The following is a 16,028-nucleotide window of genomic DNA, read 5'->3' as shown; positions in this document are numbered from 1 at the left end:
ACACTTTCTATGCTGCTCAGAAATATGCAGCTCCATTTCAGCTACTTCTGATCAGGTTATGAACTCTTCCTATAAAACCTGGCGAGAACCTGTCTTGCCAGTTAAAGCTCTGCTTCCTTGCTCTTAGGCCACGTTCACATTAGCGTTTTGCGTGTTTGCGTCGGGCGACGCAGCGGTGACGCATGCGTCATGTGCCCCTATATTTAACATGGGTTGTGCTGCGTTGTGCGACGCATGCGGTTTTTTTGCCGCAAGCGTCGGGCGCAGAAAACGCAACAAGTTGCATTTTTCTTGCGTCCAAATTTCGGCAAAAAAGGACGCATGCGTCGCAAAATGCAGCGTTTTTGCGTGCGTTTTGGTGTGTTTTTATTTGCGTTGTGCGTTGCATCGCCGACGCAGCAGCGCACAATGCAAATGTGAACGTAGCCTTAGGAGTCACTGCTGAATAGGAGTTTGTTGTTTCTATTAGAGATTTGTCTTCCTGTGCTCTGTGCTTAAGCTAAGTGGAGAGAAGTGGTTGTGGAGGTGTTCAGTAGTACGTGTGTGTCTATTTCCTGATTGCTGTTCCCGTTTAGTTCATTCCTCCCTATTTTTGGTTTGTGCTTTTGCATGATAGAGGGTTTCTGTTATCCCTGTTTTGTCTTTTGAGGGGGAAACGGAAAGGAGAGTCAGCTCACCCAAGTTGCAGCATGGATTCTGGGAACAGCTGAGGCAAAACAGAGGAACGAAATCCAAGTTTATTGTAGAAAAATGAATTAAAAGTGCATGGCAGTTGCAATGTGACTGAGACCTACACGTTTCAGCTCCATGGAGCCTTACTCATGGTTATGGATGCCTGTGTGAACATGTCTTTAAAAAGGAAATGGAAAAGGAACATGGAGAGTAACGCACCCCGATCAACTTAGCATACTGCTTGATAGTTCCACATGGTTGCAAGTGAACCAACCAGCCGATGGTGGTTGCGAACAAGTCATTTCCTTCTATTATGGAATCAGTGACTGGGTGGATCAGGAAAATGTGGTAGAAATAGTATATCTAGACTTCAGCAAAGTATTTGATAGTTTGCAAAGAAGAAAGAGGCAGCACTCACCGATCATCCGAGACAGGTATATTTATTCACACACGGTAAAAATCTTCACGGCCGGGGGTGCTGTACAATGAGAGCGGCAAGCTTGACGACGGCTGTTTCGCGCCTGGTGGGCGCTTCTACGGGTCACTGAATAAATTTACCTGTCTCGGATGATCGGTGAGTGCTGCCTCTTTCTTCTTTGCAAATGAACAAGTCTACACAGCACCCGAGATCTGAAGATTTGACTTCCACTGCAGGTGAGCAGTTTCCACTAAGATTAGTAGGCGGTGGTGCGGTCTATCTGTTTTCTCACACTAAAGTATTTGATAAATTATCTCATACTATCCTTTTTGAAAAAATGACCAAGTATGGGATTGACAAGACTACGGTTAGGTAGATTCATAACTGGCTCAGTGATCATACAAAAGAGTGGTAATAAATGTTTTTGGAAAACACCCATGGAGTCAAAATCTTCAATACACCTGTAGATAAATTCCCAAAGGGGTATAATTTCCAAAATGGGTCCCTTGACGGAGGTATTCTCTATGATTAAACAGAACTGTACAGCCATATATGGGGTATTGCCACATTCAGTAGAAATTGTGGGATAAATTATGGTGCCATTTGTACCCACTTCTTGAGTGAAATTGTAAAATCTGGGGCTTAAACAAAATTTTGGTGGTAAAAATGTAATTATTTTTGAGAATTTCTGAGGTGTAGTTTGTAAAATGGGGCTATTTATGGGGGTTTCTGTTTTGGAAACTCAGGCTCTCCCAGTGGGTCATGGCACATATGGGGTGTAGTGAAATATGTATAGGTTTATATGTGTAACCAGCAATAATTTAACATCTGTCCTGAGACTGCAGGTCTCACAAGTGGTCACAGCACATGGTATCCAGAGGGCAGTCTGGTCTCTCCAATCTCATCAGGGGGCCTTGCTGGGAACCAGGAAGGGAAAATGTTTCACACCTTCAGCTCTTTTGAAGAGAGATGTCAATTACAGCCTGACACTATCTATCTGTGGGAAACTTTACACAAAGAATTTCAGAGAAACTAATATATTCATTGGTGGGGTGGCCATGGCCCATTGAAAAACAAGCAATTATAAATATTAACATGAGAGGCTGGTCTAGATTTCTGACCTCCAGGGTGACTATATAAATTAGGGCTTGTTTCCATTTGCAAGAAACACGTCCGTGTCTAGCATGTGTAAATCAAGCTATGGCGGCAGCACTTGGGAGCAGAGCGTGCAGCTCCATGTGTTGCTAAGCGGTCGCACGCTCCGCTCTGGAGTGCCGGCGCCAGAGCTTGGTTTTCACATGCGAGACACGGACGTGTTTCTCTCAAATGGAAACAATAACTGTTTTGTATATTTGTATGTCTTTTTATTACCATATTTTTATACCCTTTTTATTGTAAGCACTGTACCTTTTGTATTAAAGCATAAAACTTTAACTAGTTGCACCTTGTATGTTCTAAAGAATCCATAGCCTTAAACTGTGTTAGCCTTAGGAGTGGCAGACAGTAGTAGTAATATTTCTGGGACTCATCGCCCGTGTGTTCGGTGAGTGGTGGCTGCGTGTATGAACGGGTGTGTGGCTTGGGTCGGTGTGTGATTTATGCTCCCATTACAGCATAGGACAGAAGTTGAATGCTAGACAGAGAGGGGAGATAGATTAACCTTGCAGGCGCAACCCCAAGTCATGTGCTGAGAGTGGGTACGTGACAAATTGGTGGCAGCACGGTGGGATCTGTGACATGGGGGTTTGTTATTCTGGCACCTAAGTGGCACTGCCAATGTGACATGGCACCCTCAAACCATTCCAGCAAAATCTGAACTCCAATATGGCACTTCGCTTCTAAGCTTTGCACTGTGCCTTAAAAGTAGTATTCCCCCACATATGTGGAATTGGCATACTCAGGAAAAATTGCACAACAAATTATATGGTATAATTTCTCCTGTTACTCTTGTAAAAATAAAAAATTGGAGCTAAAATAACATTTTTGTGGGTAAAATGTGATTTTTATTTTTTTTATTTTCATGGCTCAATGTTCTAAGCACTTGGGCGTTCAAGGTGCTCACCACACATCTAGATCAGTTCCTGGAGGGGTCTAGGTTCCAAAATGGTGACATTTGTGGGGGATTTTCACTGTGTAGGCACATCAGGGGCTCTCCAAGCGTGATATGGCGTCCGCTAATTGTTCCAACAAATTTTGCATCCAAAAAGTCAAATGGCGCTCCTTTCCTTCTGAGCTCTGCCGTGCACCCAAACAATGGTTTCGCCCATTTATGGAGTATCAGCATGCTCATGGGGTCCATTTTTTCTTGTTAGACTTGTGAAAATAAAAAACTGGGTATGAAATAATTTTTTTGTGACAAATAGTTAAATGTTCATTTTTTTTCCCCATATTCCAAAAATGCCTGTGAAGCACCTGAAGGGTTAATAAACTTCTTGAATGTGGTTTTGAGCACCTTGAGGGGTGCTGTTTTTAGAAAGGTGGCACTTTTGGGCATTTTCTGTAATACAGACCCCTCAAACTCACTTCAATTGTGATGTGGTCCCTAAAAAAATGGTTTTGTAAAGTTTGTTGGCAATGTTGGCAAAATGAGAAATCGCTGGTCAACTTTTAACCCATGTAACTTCCCAACAAAAAAAAAGTTTAAAAAATTGTGCTAATGTAAAGTAGACATGTGGGAAATGTTATTTATTTTAAAGGCATTATTCAAATTTTGAAAATTGCTAAATCTTCCACATTTTTGGTAAATTTCAGTTTTTTCACAAATAAACGCAAGTTATATCGAAGAAATTTTACCACCATGTCACAAAAAAAAGTCTCTGAACCAGTAGGGTTCCGGTAAAGCATTCCAGAGTTATTACATCATAAATAGACAGTGGTCAGAATTATAAAAATTGGCCTGGTCATTAACGTGCAAGCCACTTTGGGGGTAAAAGGGTTAATGGGAAGTAATGCAAGATTCTACATCTGGGCAAGAAAAACGAAAACTATACAAAATGAAAGGAGTAGAACTAAGCAACAGCACATGCGAAAAAGACTTGGATATATTAATATATCACAGACTGTACATGAGTCAACAGTGTGATGCAGCAGCAAAAAAAGTCAAACACAGTTGTGAGACATATTAAGAGAAGCATAGAGACTAGTCCACGCAAAGTAATTATCCCCGTCTACTCCTCCTTGGTCAGGCCTCATCTATAATATGGTATCCAGTTCTTGGCACCACATTCTAAAAAAGAAATTGAAACATTGACGTAAGTTCAGAGAAGAGCTACCAGGGTGGTAAACGGACTGCAAACAATATCCTACAAAGAAGGGTTTAAAGATCTTGGCATGTTTAGCTTGCAAAAAAAGAAGGCTAAGAGGAGACTTAAAGGCAATCTGTCATCCCTTTGATGCTTTTAAGCTATTGCTATGGGCATACTGGTAATAGAATGGTTAAACTAGTCTTACCTGTACGGCTCTTAGCTACGGTCTAGATGTTGAGAAATGCACTTTTAATCTTAATGATTTCTTCCAGGCTTTGGGGTGTGATGTGCCTGGAAGAAATTCCTGCCTCCTCTTCATTACAATACCACATCCGTCCCATGCAAGTCACACTGATGAAGACACTGGCATCAGAAGGACGGATAAGGTACCCATAACCGCGTAAGTGTACGGCGCATGTGCTGGATTAAAGCGCCGCAACTGCACGTCACAGGACAGTGTGACGTACATGGGAGGAAGTGGTATTGTAATGAAGAGAAGAGGCAGGGATTTCTTCCAGGCACCTCACACCTCAGAGCCTGGAAGAAATCCTTAAGATTAAAAGTGCATTTCTCAACATCTAGACCGCAGTTATGAGGCATACAGGTAAGACTAGTTTAACCATTCTATAACATGTATGCCCATAGTAATAGCTTACAAACATCCCAGGGGTTGATAGTTTCCCTTCCCTTTTATAGCGGTCTAGTAATTTGTGAAGGGATGTCACAGTGTACAGGGATCATCCTTATTCTCATTTGCACAAGGAAACAGGAGAAGCAATGGAATGAAACTAAAAGGGAAAATATATAGATTTGATATCAGACAAAAACGTTTTGACAGTGAAGGTGATCAATGAGTGCAGCAGGCTGCTGCAAGAGGTGGTGAGTTCTTCCATGAAAGTCTTCAAACAGAGGCTGGACAGACATCTGTCTGAGATTTTGCATTGATCAGGGGGTTGGACATGATGACCCTCGATGTCCCTTGCAACTCCAACATTCTCTGATTCTATGATATGGAGGACTATGGGGAGTGCAGTATACTATATGGAGGGCTATTAGAGTGCTATATGGAGGACTAGGGAGTGCAGCATACTATATGGAGGTCTATGGGGAGTGCATTATACTAGATGGAGGACTATGGGGTGAATTATACTATGCTAGATGGAGGCCCGATGCTATCACATCAGGAGAGCGGTAATGTCACGATGGGGCTGGCATGTGGCGCTATTGTTACCTAAGGGCATCCTGTCATAATCTAATGACTTTTGCATCAGGGGACTCGTGTGCATGACACCTACGCTTATATGCATTGTTTTTGTCCCAGTGATGCTGATGCTCTTCAAGAGTCTTATTTGCCCTTTGTTGTCTTCGACGTTGTGCCTTTGCTGCTTTCCTTTTATTGTTATTGGCGTATTTTTTATGAAGAGCCATGTTGGCATTGATATTTGCTTTTTAAAGGGGTTTTCCCACGAACAAAAGTTAATTTTAAGAATTGTCTACGTCTGACCATGTACCGAACATACCACAGCTCCTGGGCAGGGGAGGAAGCAAAAGACAATACTGACATTACAGCAGGAGATCGCAGAGGATACATTTTCTGAGGTAAAATATTTTTAAAAAACAGCCAGTGAAATATTTTACCTCACAAAATGAATCCACTGTGATACCCAGCTGTAATGTCAGTATTATATTTTGCTTCCTTCCCTGCCCAGGAGATGTGGTATGCTCCATACACTGTCAGACACAGTTAATTTTTAAAATTAACTTTCGTTTGTGGGAAAACCCCTTTAATGTGACCGACTTCCTCTGCCTGTAGACACATCGTGCATCTGCCGCCGGGATCAGCCCAATGATTCGCATAATTCGCGCAGGCGCAGTAAATCAGACCGCTGCCATCTTTGTGCAGACAGATAGTGGCAGTCACATCAAAACTGCGCATGAGCTTCTCCTGTACAAAGATGGCGGTAGTCGGTGAATAATTTGGCTGATACTGGCGGCGGCTTGTTCGCAACGATGTTCCGCTGGTGGTACCGTGCAAGAGGCTGCGTGAGTGTGAAGTGTGTGTGAGTGTGATTGTGAGTGAATGTGAGTGTGAGTTTGTGAGTGAATGTGTGGTGCGTACGGCATATACAGTGTGTGTTTGTGTGTGTGTGTGTGGTGCTAGAAATATAGAATTATATCACACTCACGAGTGGAATATCATGCAAAAATTGAACAATTTATTGTGTACAACAATAACATAGCATCACTACACAAAATCTAAACTCAAAGCGTAGCCAAAAAATGACGTTTCGGACCCTCCGGGCCCTTAATCATACATCGCTAGGAGAGTGGTAGAAAGCGTTTGTGTAGGGGATATGCCATTGTCGGGGTCGTCACGACAATACCCTTCCTTCACCAGTCATTCCAAATTAGATTAAAAGCATTGGTACCGGAATGAAGAATGAGTCAGACAAAATGCTGGTTCAAACTCATTGCATGCTCGTGTGTCTACATAGTGTAGCAACGTCACAGCAACTGACTTTATTTTCTAATACACAACATTATATGATCTATTGGGGGAAGGTGTGCAGAGGGCGGGGATATGCAGGGTTTAAGCAATGTATCTAGTATTCAGTCTTTCTGGTTGGCTCTGACATCATCTGATAAATCTTCCTTTCTCCACGTCGCTTTAAGTATCATTGCAAGAGAAATGATACTTGTCCTTCTGGAATGTGTAACTTGCTTCTTCAGCAGAGTGAATCTGGGACAAAGGTGAATACTGGCAGCCATCTTAAATACAGTCAAATTTGCATTAGCAAGCATAAAGGGGAAAACTTATTGTTTCACAGCATAAGAATATATAAAAGTACAAAAGAGTATAAAGATATATATTTTCACCTTGACAATCCCCCCTAAACACTAAGTTTTTCTCTAAAAAGAAACATCCTTCGAGACTGTCCATGCGATGGGGAAAGGGGAGGTGGATTTCTTCATCCAGACACCTCAGAAGCTCTCCCCTTGTGAGAGGCCTCCAGGCAGCTGAACCCTTCACTAAGTTCATATGGAGTTCTCCCGCTGTCCCTAAACTAAATCTCTTAGCAACATCTGAGAATAAGGGGTTTTGTCTATCTTCTTGAGGGGGACATACTTAGGGATCTCCCCTGGATCAGTTCCATCATACTCTAGTGAGTCTACCTCTTGGTTGAGGAAGGTGCCAGTCGGAGTTGCTTCAGCAATAACTTTTTTTATACAGGGGAATAACACAACAGAGGATTATCGATCTAACTACAAGAAGGGCAATCAGTACTAGACAAGCTTGTTGGAGGAATTCTTTGAGCCCACCCAACCAACCGGAAAAGAAAGATGTGTCTACTCCAGCATTAGTTTTTAATTCTGCTGCTAACCCATTTATCTTTTTAAGGGCTATCATGGTCTTTCCATTTACCCCAGAGTTCTGAGGGATATAGGTGCAACACTCCTCTCCCACCATCCCACAAACTCCTCCTTTCTCAGCTAAGATCATATCAAGGGCTAGTCGGTTTTGGAGGGTCATTCTAGTATTAGGGCCCAATTCCTCAACTATACCTTGGAAAGCATCACAGATAAAATTGACAAACCTTTGTTCACTGTAATATATGTAATTGATCCCATCAACATTTTTATTAATCTGCACTTGTGGATTAAAGAAGCAAAACTAGCATAGATCTAGTTCTGGGCTTTAAATTGGTCAGGCACCCCCCTTGGCACTCCAATGCCATTGACATATACCAATAGATCTTCTTCATAACTCATATGGAGCTGATCGAGACTTCTCCTCTTTCTGGTATATTCATCAGGTATCTCCGGATCCCAAGGTAAAATCTTGAACTGCACAGCTAGTTTAACAAGGGTGCATTGACCTGTCCAGGCATTAGGCAACCTAGGATGGAGCTTACCATCTCCACATAACCAATAAATATCGTACATGTACTGTGCATGATTAGCTAGCAAATCAGTATCTAGAGAACTGTTCTCTTTGCAGAAACCTGTCTCGAAGACCCCTACTGGTGTACCTGTAGTGTCGTGGGAATTATAGCAGGTATAATTATCAGCTAACACAGTTATCCCCCCTGGGACCTTTAGTTTGGGTTCTTCATGAATTAGTGGGACATAATCTGAGCAATCCATGGACTTTAGACCCTTCAACAGATTCATAACACAGGCAGTAGTATTAAGTATATCCAATATATCCCCAAATTTGATCATCTTGATAATCTATGGCCCTAAGCAATATATCCCACATTTGTATAACTGACAATTTTATTGGCTATACCCATCTGTACTACTAATCTTTCATGATAGTGTACAAACTTATTATTCAAGGATATTGGGGAATTTAGACTGTCCCATGCGGTTACCAATATTATTATATGGAAATATGAAAAACCAAAACATTATGTCCCCTTATTTGCCACTAGTCTGTTTGACCAGCTTGCAGTGCGATACGTGGATCCACGTCGGCCTTCCTTCCAGCTTTACTGACATAGGAGTAATGAGGACTTGATAGGGACCGTCATACAAGGGTTCTAGTCCGTGTTTTCTGACATGGCTTTTCACGACCATAAAACCACCAGGCTTCAAATTGTGACAAATGTCGGTTTCTGCTTAATCTGGAAGGGAAGAAGAAACTAAAACATGGGTGTTAGCAAGATTTTTACGAAGCTGAATAACATATTGAACAGCACGGTCAGTTTCTCCTGACAACTACTGAGACTGGAAATTTGCAACTGAGGACCTAGCACCAAACAATATCTCATATGGGGACAGGCCATATTTTGCAATAGGGGTAGTACGAATATATAAGAGCCCTGGCCATGGAGCCGTAGTCTCTTGCATCATTTTGGTCAATTGTCCCTTCAGTGTGCCGTTCAGCCTCTTAACTTTCCCACTGGATTGTGGATGGTACGGAGTATGGAGGGCTACAGTGGATCCAAGCATTGTCAGAACCTCCTGATACGATACACATGACAAGAAAAGGCCGGGCACTTTCGACAACTTCTGGAACACCATATCTGCATATAACTTCCATCACCAGTTTCTTTGCTGTGATCTTTGCAGTCACGTTGGTAACGGGGAATACTTGTGGCCAACTGGAGAACATATCGACAACCACCAGGCAATATTCATACCTTCCAGACTTAGGCAACGTGATGTGGTCCACCTGGAGCTTTTGGAAAGGATAGTCGGGCTTAGCAAGATACTTCGGGGGTACACGTTGAAGTTGACCGGGATTGCAGGTCTGACAGATACCTCGATGTGTGGGTCCATGCGCCCACGTGGCAATAGCAGGGTACATCCACTTAGGGAGACACACAAGTTGGTCCTTTTTCCAGCGACCATTGTCCATACATGCTCCTTCAGCTTTCCACTGCTTCACTTCTTCCTTTGGAGACATTCTCTGCATCGTCATTAAGCGGTCTTGCGGGGTCCGGCAGAAAACCTCAGTCTGGCATAGATCATCAGGTTCCTGTAGAGTCAGTGTTTCTTGTAACTGTTTACGCTGAGAGCGTGTGGTCACCATAGCTGGTATGGTCAGTTCAACGGGAAGGAGAGCAGCGGCTTTTGCTTGCATATCCGCAAAGGTGTTACCAACAGTCTGTGGACTGTTCCTAGTACCGTGCTCCTTAACTTTGATAATGGCCACCTGAGTAGGCAATTTGATTGAGTCCATGAGGGCTTTAACAGCTTCAACATTCTTCACTGAGTCCCGGCAGTGGTAACAAACCCTCGATTGGCCCATAGGGCTCCGAAATCATGAGCAATACCAAATGCATACTGTGAGTCCGTGTATATATTAGCCCGCCTGTCTTTGGCCAGAACACATGCAGTAGACAGAGCCTGACGTTCTGCTTCTTGTGCTGACAGTGAGGGAGGGAGTGCAGCTCCGTGCACTACAGTGTCTTCTGTAGTAACAGTGTATCCTGTGTGGAATCTGCCAAAATCATCAGCATATCTTGAACAGTCTTTCAGGGCCTTGTAGAGAGGTTGCATTATGCGGGATGCGTCTGGTATCCACTGACAACAATAAGTACATAGTCCAAGGAAACGTTGGAGTTCAGTCACATCTTTTGTAGCTGACGGCTATTTTTCTTTCTTCTGTGAGGTGTCTGGCACCCTGAAGGAGACAGTGACCCAAAAATATCACTTGACCAAGGCAGAACCGAAGTATCGAGGCCGAAACCTGACAGTTCAGATCTGCCAGATACTTGTGAAAACTAACAGTGGCAACAATGGCTTCCTGCTCTGTCTGTGCACACAACAAAAAAATTACCCACATACTGAAGCAGCGTGACATAAGGATATTCTAACTGCCAGGGTTAAAGACACTATCCCCCCTATTTTTATTTTTTTTCAAACTGATCGGGAAAGGGCGTGTAAGATACAGGTTATATAACATAAGGACAATCTGACCATCATCTTGGCTCACCAACTCTCTAGGTCTGCTCAGGTGCACTTATACGTCCATCATATTATCTTTGTCTGTATAATGGGAAAGGTTTGTTCTCAGGGTCAGCCAATTATTTTAGCGTAGCTAGCTAGTCAGAGGGCTTCCAGGGATAATACTCCTGTATCTGTCTTACACTACCTGATGTGGTTGGTTCTCTGGTGGTGGGGGTGACTAGATGACCGGTTGGGGGTGACATGACATGCTGGTCTACAGCTCCTTCCCAAAAGGATTACTGTCAGCTTACTCCCAACAGTTAATGTCCCCACTACCCACTAACCACAATCCTGTGTCAGCTTCTTATATCACTACATGTGATCTTGTCTGGACAGGATTCAGTGTAATTCACTTAGGTTGGGTTGCAGCACAGATTATACAAGTATTTCTCCAGTCTGGGTTTGTCTGACCGCAATGTTTACAAGTCCATCTGTCTTGTCTTGGTCTGAGAATTAACATGGCGAGGGAGATTTCCAGACACAGGGTTAAAATGGATATTGGAGTATGAGACTGGATTTGTGTTAGGGAGGGGGGCTGGAGCTGGAGTCTAGTGGGCCACTGATAAGGAATGGAGCTGCGTCCTTGAAGCTGCCATTCCTGCTCCTTGAAGCTGCGGTGGGGGCTACAGAGCGCAGCTGCTGATACAGAATGGGTTAAGTTCTTCTGGAAACTTTGTACTACTTTTAATGCATCGTCCGGAGTGGAATTCTCGATGTCAGGTCTAACTGACATTATTGCCTCTTTCAATTCAGATTTAAAACTCGGACATCAAAGCTACCACAAAAACGTGTGAATGGGCTTTATTATACAGTGAAAACCCCAGATCTTTAAACACTACCATAAGACGCCCATAGAACTTCTCGGCAGTCTAGGATATATTGGTGCCTTGGGGTTAAGGGGCACAGAGCTTACAGTCGGGAGAAGAGACTTAATTTCCTGGGGAGGGACCATATTACCTAACAGGGAGCCCCCCTGTACCAAATTTCTTATTGTTTGCTTTCCCAACACATTAATCTCAGTCACTTTCTCAGTTCCTTCCTGCACCACAAAACATCCAGTTTTTTTTTTTTTTCAACGTAACAATCTAAAACAAAACACCATATTTTACTTTAAACTTACAATAATTCTTACTACACAAGGAGAAGACGCAGCGACTCGACCCCCTCCATACCAGAAACACGGAACAGATAAGAACATCACAGCATTCCTCAACACAAAAGAAGAAAGGCACAGCGCAGCTGTTTTACCCCTCCCATAGGGTGTCTCGGAAAACCACACAGAGTAACGGAATACAGCAGTTCTCAGACTTAATTAATTTCTACAAAACCTTCACACAACTCATATGCCAGAACACCCTAGAAAAACTAATGATTGAGGTATTTTATAACCAAACACGGGCTCTGCATCCTTTCATCTTTCCTCTCCATCAACCTTTTTCCATTCCTCATTCTTTAAACCTCGCGCAACTCGCAGATGAGCTTGCGCTTGTTCTAACAGTCCTTTATCTTTCAATATGCCCTTTTTGTTCTCTATGAGATTGTGCCATGTAGACGGCTGCAATCTCCCTGTCGAGGGCAATCCTACATGCTTGTACAACCTCTCAACATTCTTGACTGCCTTCTTGCCCTCCCGTGACTCTACTATTGTCTTGACTTCCACAGCATCCTCACTTAACTCGTGGGGCACGGACTTCTTCTGCTACAAGAGACGCAACATGACTCACAGAATACTACGCCCTTCTGCAGTAGGCCGCTGACAACGATAAAAACACTGTATTCCCAACAAAAAAACAACACGGAGCCTCGCGTTCGACGTGTTATGAATAAAGAGCCTCGCGCTCGATATCCTGTCCCTAACCCCTGAACACCAGTGATTAACAGTCTACCCTGTCACGATATTCTAACCAGTCGGGAGGCGGTCTCCTAGTGAGAGCCCTCCACAGAAAAACAGGTGGTCCCCTCTCGGGACATCTTAATTACCTAGTTGGTACAATATCACAGAGGCTGCGTCTCCTGTCCCTTTCTCAAAGCCGCCCCCAATCCACAAACTTCCTCAATCTTTCACTCTATCACTACTAGGCAATGACCGGTGGAGGAGGTGTGGTGTACACGAGGACGCGCAGAGTGCGACGTCTCTCAGTTGCTGGTTCGAAGCGTGGCACGGGATCGCGCTCGGTCTCACCACTCGACCGGTCACTCCCCAGACCCAAGGAGACCACAGACTAACAAATAACGGCTGAAACACTAGCAAGTGTGACACATACATAGTATGTGATCTCCACTTACCGTGTTTGGAGGGTGATCAGTCCTCGAGGTCAGCCACTACGGGTGTCGTCCACGGACGTCCAGGCATGGGTCCAGGGGGTCTCGGATCGCCGGCCACGCCCCACGTTGGGTGCCAAATTGTCGGGGTCGTCACGACAATACCCTTCCTTCACCAGTCATTCCAAATTAGATTAAAAGCATTGGTACCGGAATGAAAAATGAGACAAAATGCTGGTTCAAACTCATTGCATGCTCGTGTGTCTACATAGTGTAGCAACGTCACAGCAACTGACTTTATTTTCTAATACACAACATTATATGATCTATTGGGGGAAGGTGTGCAGAGGGCGGGGATATGCAGGGTTTAAGCAATGTATCTAGTATTCAGTCTTTCTGGTTGGCTCTGACATCATCTGATAAATCTTCCTTTCTCCACGTCGCTTTAAGTATCATTGCAAGAGAAATGATACTTGTCCTTCTGGAATGTGTAACTTGCTTCTTCAGCAGAGTGAATCTGGGACAAAGGTGAATACTGGCAGCCATCTTAAATACAGTCAAATTTGCATTAGCAAGCATAAAGGGGAAAACTTATTGTTTCACAGCATAAGAATATATAAAAGTACAAAAGAGTATAAAGATATATATTTTCACCTTGACACCATAAAAGCCGCACCTTGCGTGCCCGTCTGGAAAAGCCGTGCTCCCGCGCCCTGCTGGGCGCGGGAGCGCGGCTTTTCCAGACGGGCACGCAAGGTGCGGCTTTTATGACATATCCCCTACACAAACGCTTTCTACCACTCTCCTAGCGATGTATGATTAAGGGCCCAGAGAGTCCGAAACGTCATTTTTTGGTTACGCTTTGAGTTTAGATTTTGTGTAGTGATGCTATGTTATTGTTGTACACAATAAATTGTTCAATTTTTGCATGATATTCCACTCGTGAGTGCGGTATAATTCTATATTTCTAGCATTTAGGACTCTTGTCCACTATACCAGCACCACCATTTACATTTATAAAGAGTGCAGACCAATTATACTCAAAATTTGTATGTGTGGTGCGACGGTGTTCCACTAGTGGTACCGTACAATAGGTTTGTACCAGCAGCAGTTTACATATTGAGACACCCATCACTTTACATATTGAGACACAGGAACATCATGGGGATCGCCCCTGGAAGCATTTTTGACTCCAAGGTCACAGCTGCGCGGTGAATCATTTTCCTACTGCTGCCCGGCAGGGAGGATCCCAGCAGCAGTCTGGATCCCAGCGATGGCCTGGATCCCAGCGGTGGTGAGGGGTCCTTGCAGCGGGAGAGTCCGAGCAGCGGGTGTCCGACGATGACCCGCTGGTGGTACTGTGCAAGGGCCTGGTACCACCAGCGGGTGCCATATTGGAATACCCATCACTTGGGTATTCCAATATGGCGGTTGGTGTACTTCCTGTGTGGCGCAGTAGATTGTGGGATTCGAGGACGTCCAGACGGAAGTGGATGATAGACAATTTAAGGCAATAATATAAATAGATGGAGAACTATGGAGTGCATTATACCAAATTGAGGACTATGGGGTGCATTATAGCATATGGAGGACTATGGGGTGAATTATACTATATGGAGAACTATGAAGTGCATTATACCATATGGAGGACTATGGGGTGAATTATATTTTCCTAATGTTCAAAAGCCATTTTGCTATTCATATTTCATATATTTCATATTAGACATGCTTTTGCACAATAGAGTGCAACCTTTTTTGTATATTCATGTATGGAGGTAGCTGCTCCTGGTATGCACCTATTCACACTAGTTTGGATGTGCGAGTCTTTTTTTGTCATTTCTATGTTAGCTTTCTGACTGCGCACTCCTCCCATCACCATGTGGTTTTTAATTGCATTTCATCACACTTGGTCCCGGCCAACTCATATGTAGGCTTTGCTGAACAGAGGTGTCCACATTCACCCAGGCATACAGACATTGGCCTTTGGTAAGTGTTCACATTTGGACAGGGGGGTCAGGGACCCATCAGTTATGAGACCACCTTGACGACTGGTTGATGGGCTCACACTATTTGATTATATCAAATTCTGTGCAAAGCGTCTCTTAAATATTTTCCTAATATTCAAAAGCCATTTTGCTATTCATATTTCATATATTTCATATTAGACATGCTTTTGCACAATAGAGTGCAACCTTTTTTGTATATTCATGTATGGAGGTAGCTGCTCCTGGTATGCACCTATTCACACTAGTTTGGATGTGCGAGTCTTTTTTTGTCATTTCTATGTTAGCTTACTGACTGCGCACTCCTCCCATCACCATGTGGTTTTTAATTGCATTTCATCACACTTGGTCCCGGCCAACTCATATGTAGGCTTTGCTGGATATGGGGTGAATTATACTATATGGAGGACTATGGGGTGAATTATACCATATGGAGGACTATGGGGTGCATTATACCATATGGAGGACTATGGGGTGCATTATACCATATGGAGAACTATGGGGTGCATTATATTATATGGAAGGCTATGTGGGGCTATTATATTTGGAGGATTATGTAGGTGCACTTCTAGTGTATGCAAGCAATTATACGTTGTGAAGGTGCGGGGTCCATCATACTGTGTGGAGGGCTATGTGGGGGCCATTATACAGGGTGAAGAGGTGTGGGTCATTCTGCATAGAGGGCTGTGTGGTGGTCACAGTTGGGGGATCATACTGGGTTGGGGTCCCCATACTTTTCCAAGGGAATTGAGGGATGGGGTACAGTAGGGTCATCATACTGTGCGTATGAAGGGTACGGTGGAAGAATTCACTGTGGGGGTAACGTACAGTGTTTGTGGGGCAGTTTTGTTGACATACTTTGAGTGCAATGAAATGGGGATCTAGGGCTCCAGTAGGAGGAAAATTAGAGGGCATATAGTACCACACAGTAGGTGCAGTAATAGGATCACATATGGCAGCAACGGCTCA

This window comes from Ranitomeya imitator, chromosome 4 (genome assembly GCF_032444005.1).
Source record: "Ranitomeya imitator isolate aRanImi1 chromosome 4, aRanImi1.pri, whole genome shotgun sequence".
Lineage (NCBI taxonomy): Eukaryota > Metazoa > Chordata > Amphibia > Anura > Dendrobatidae > Ranitomeya > Ranitomeya imitator.
Note: the sequence above shows the minus strand (reverse complement) of the source record.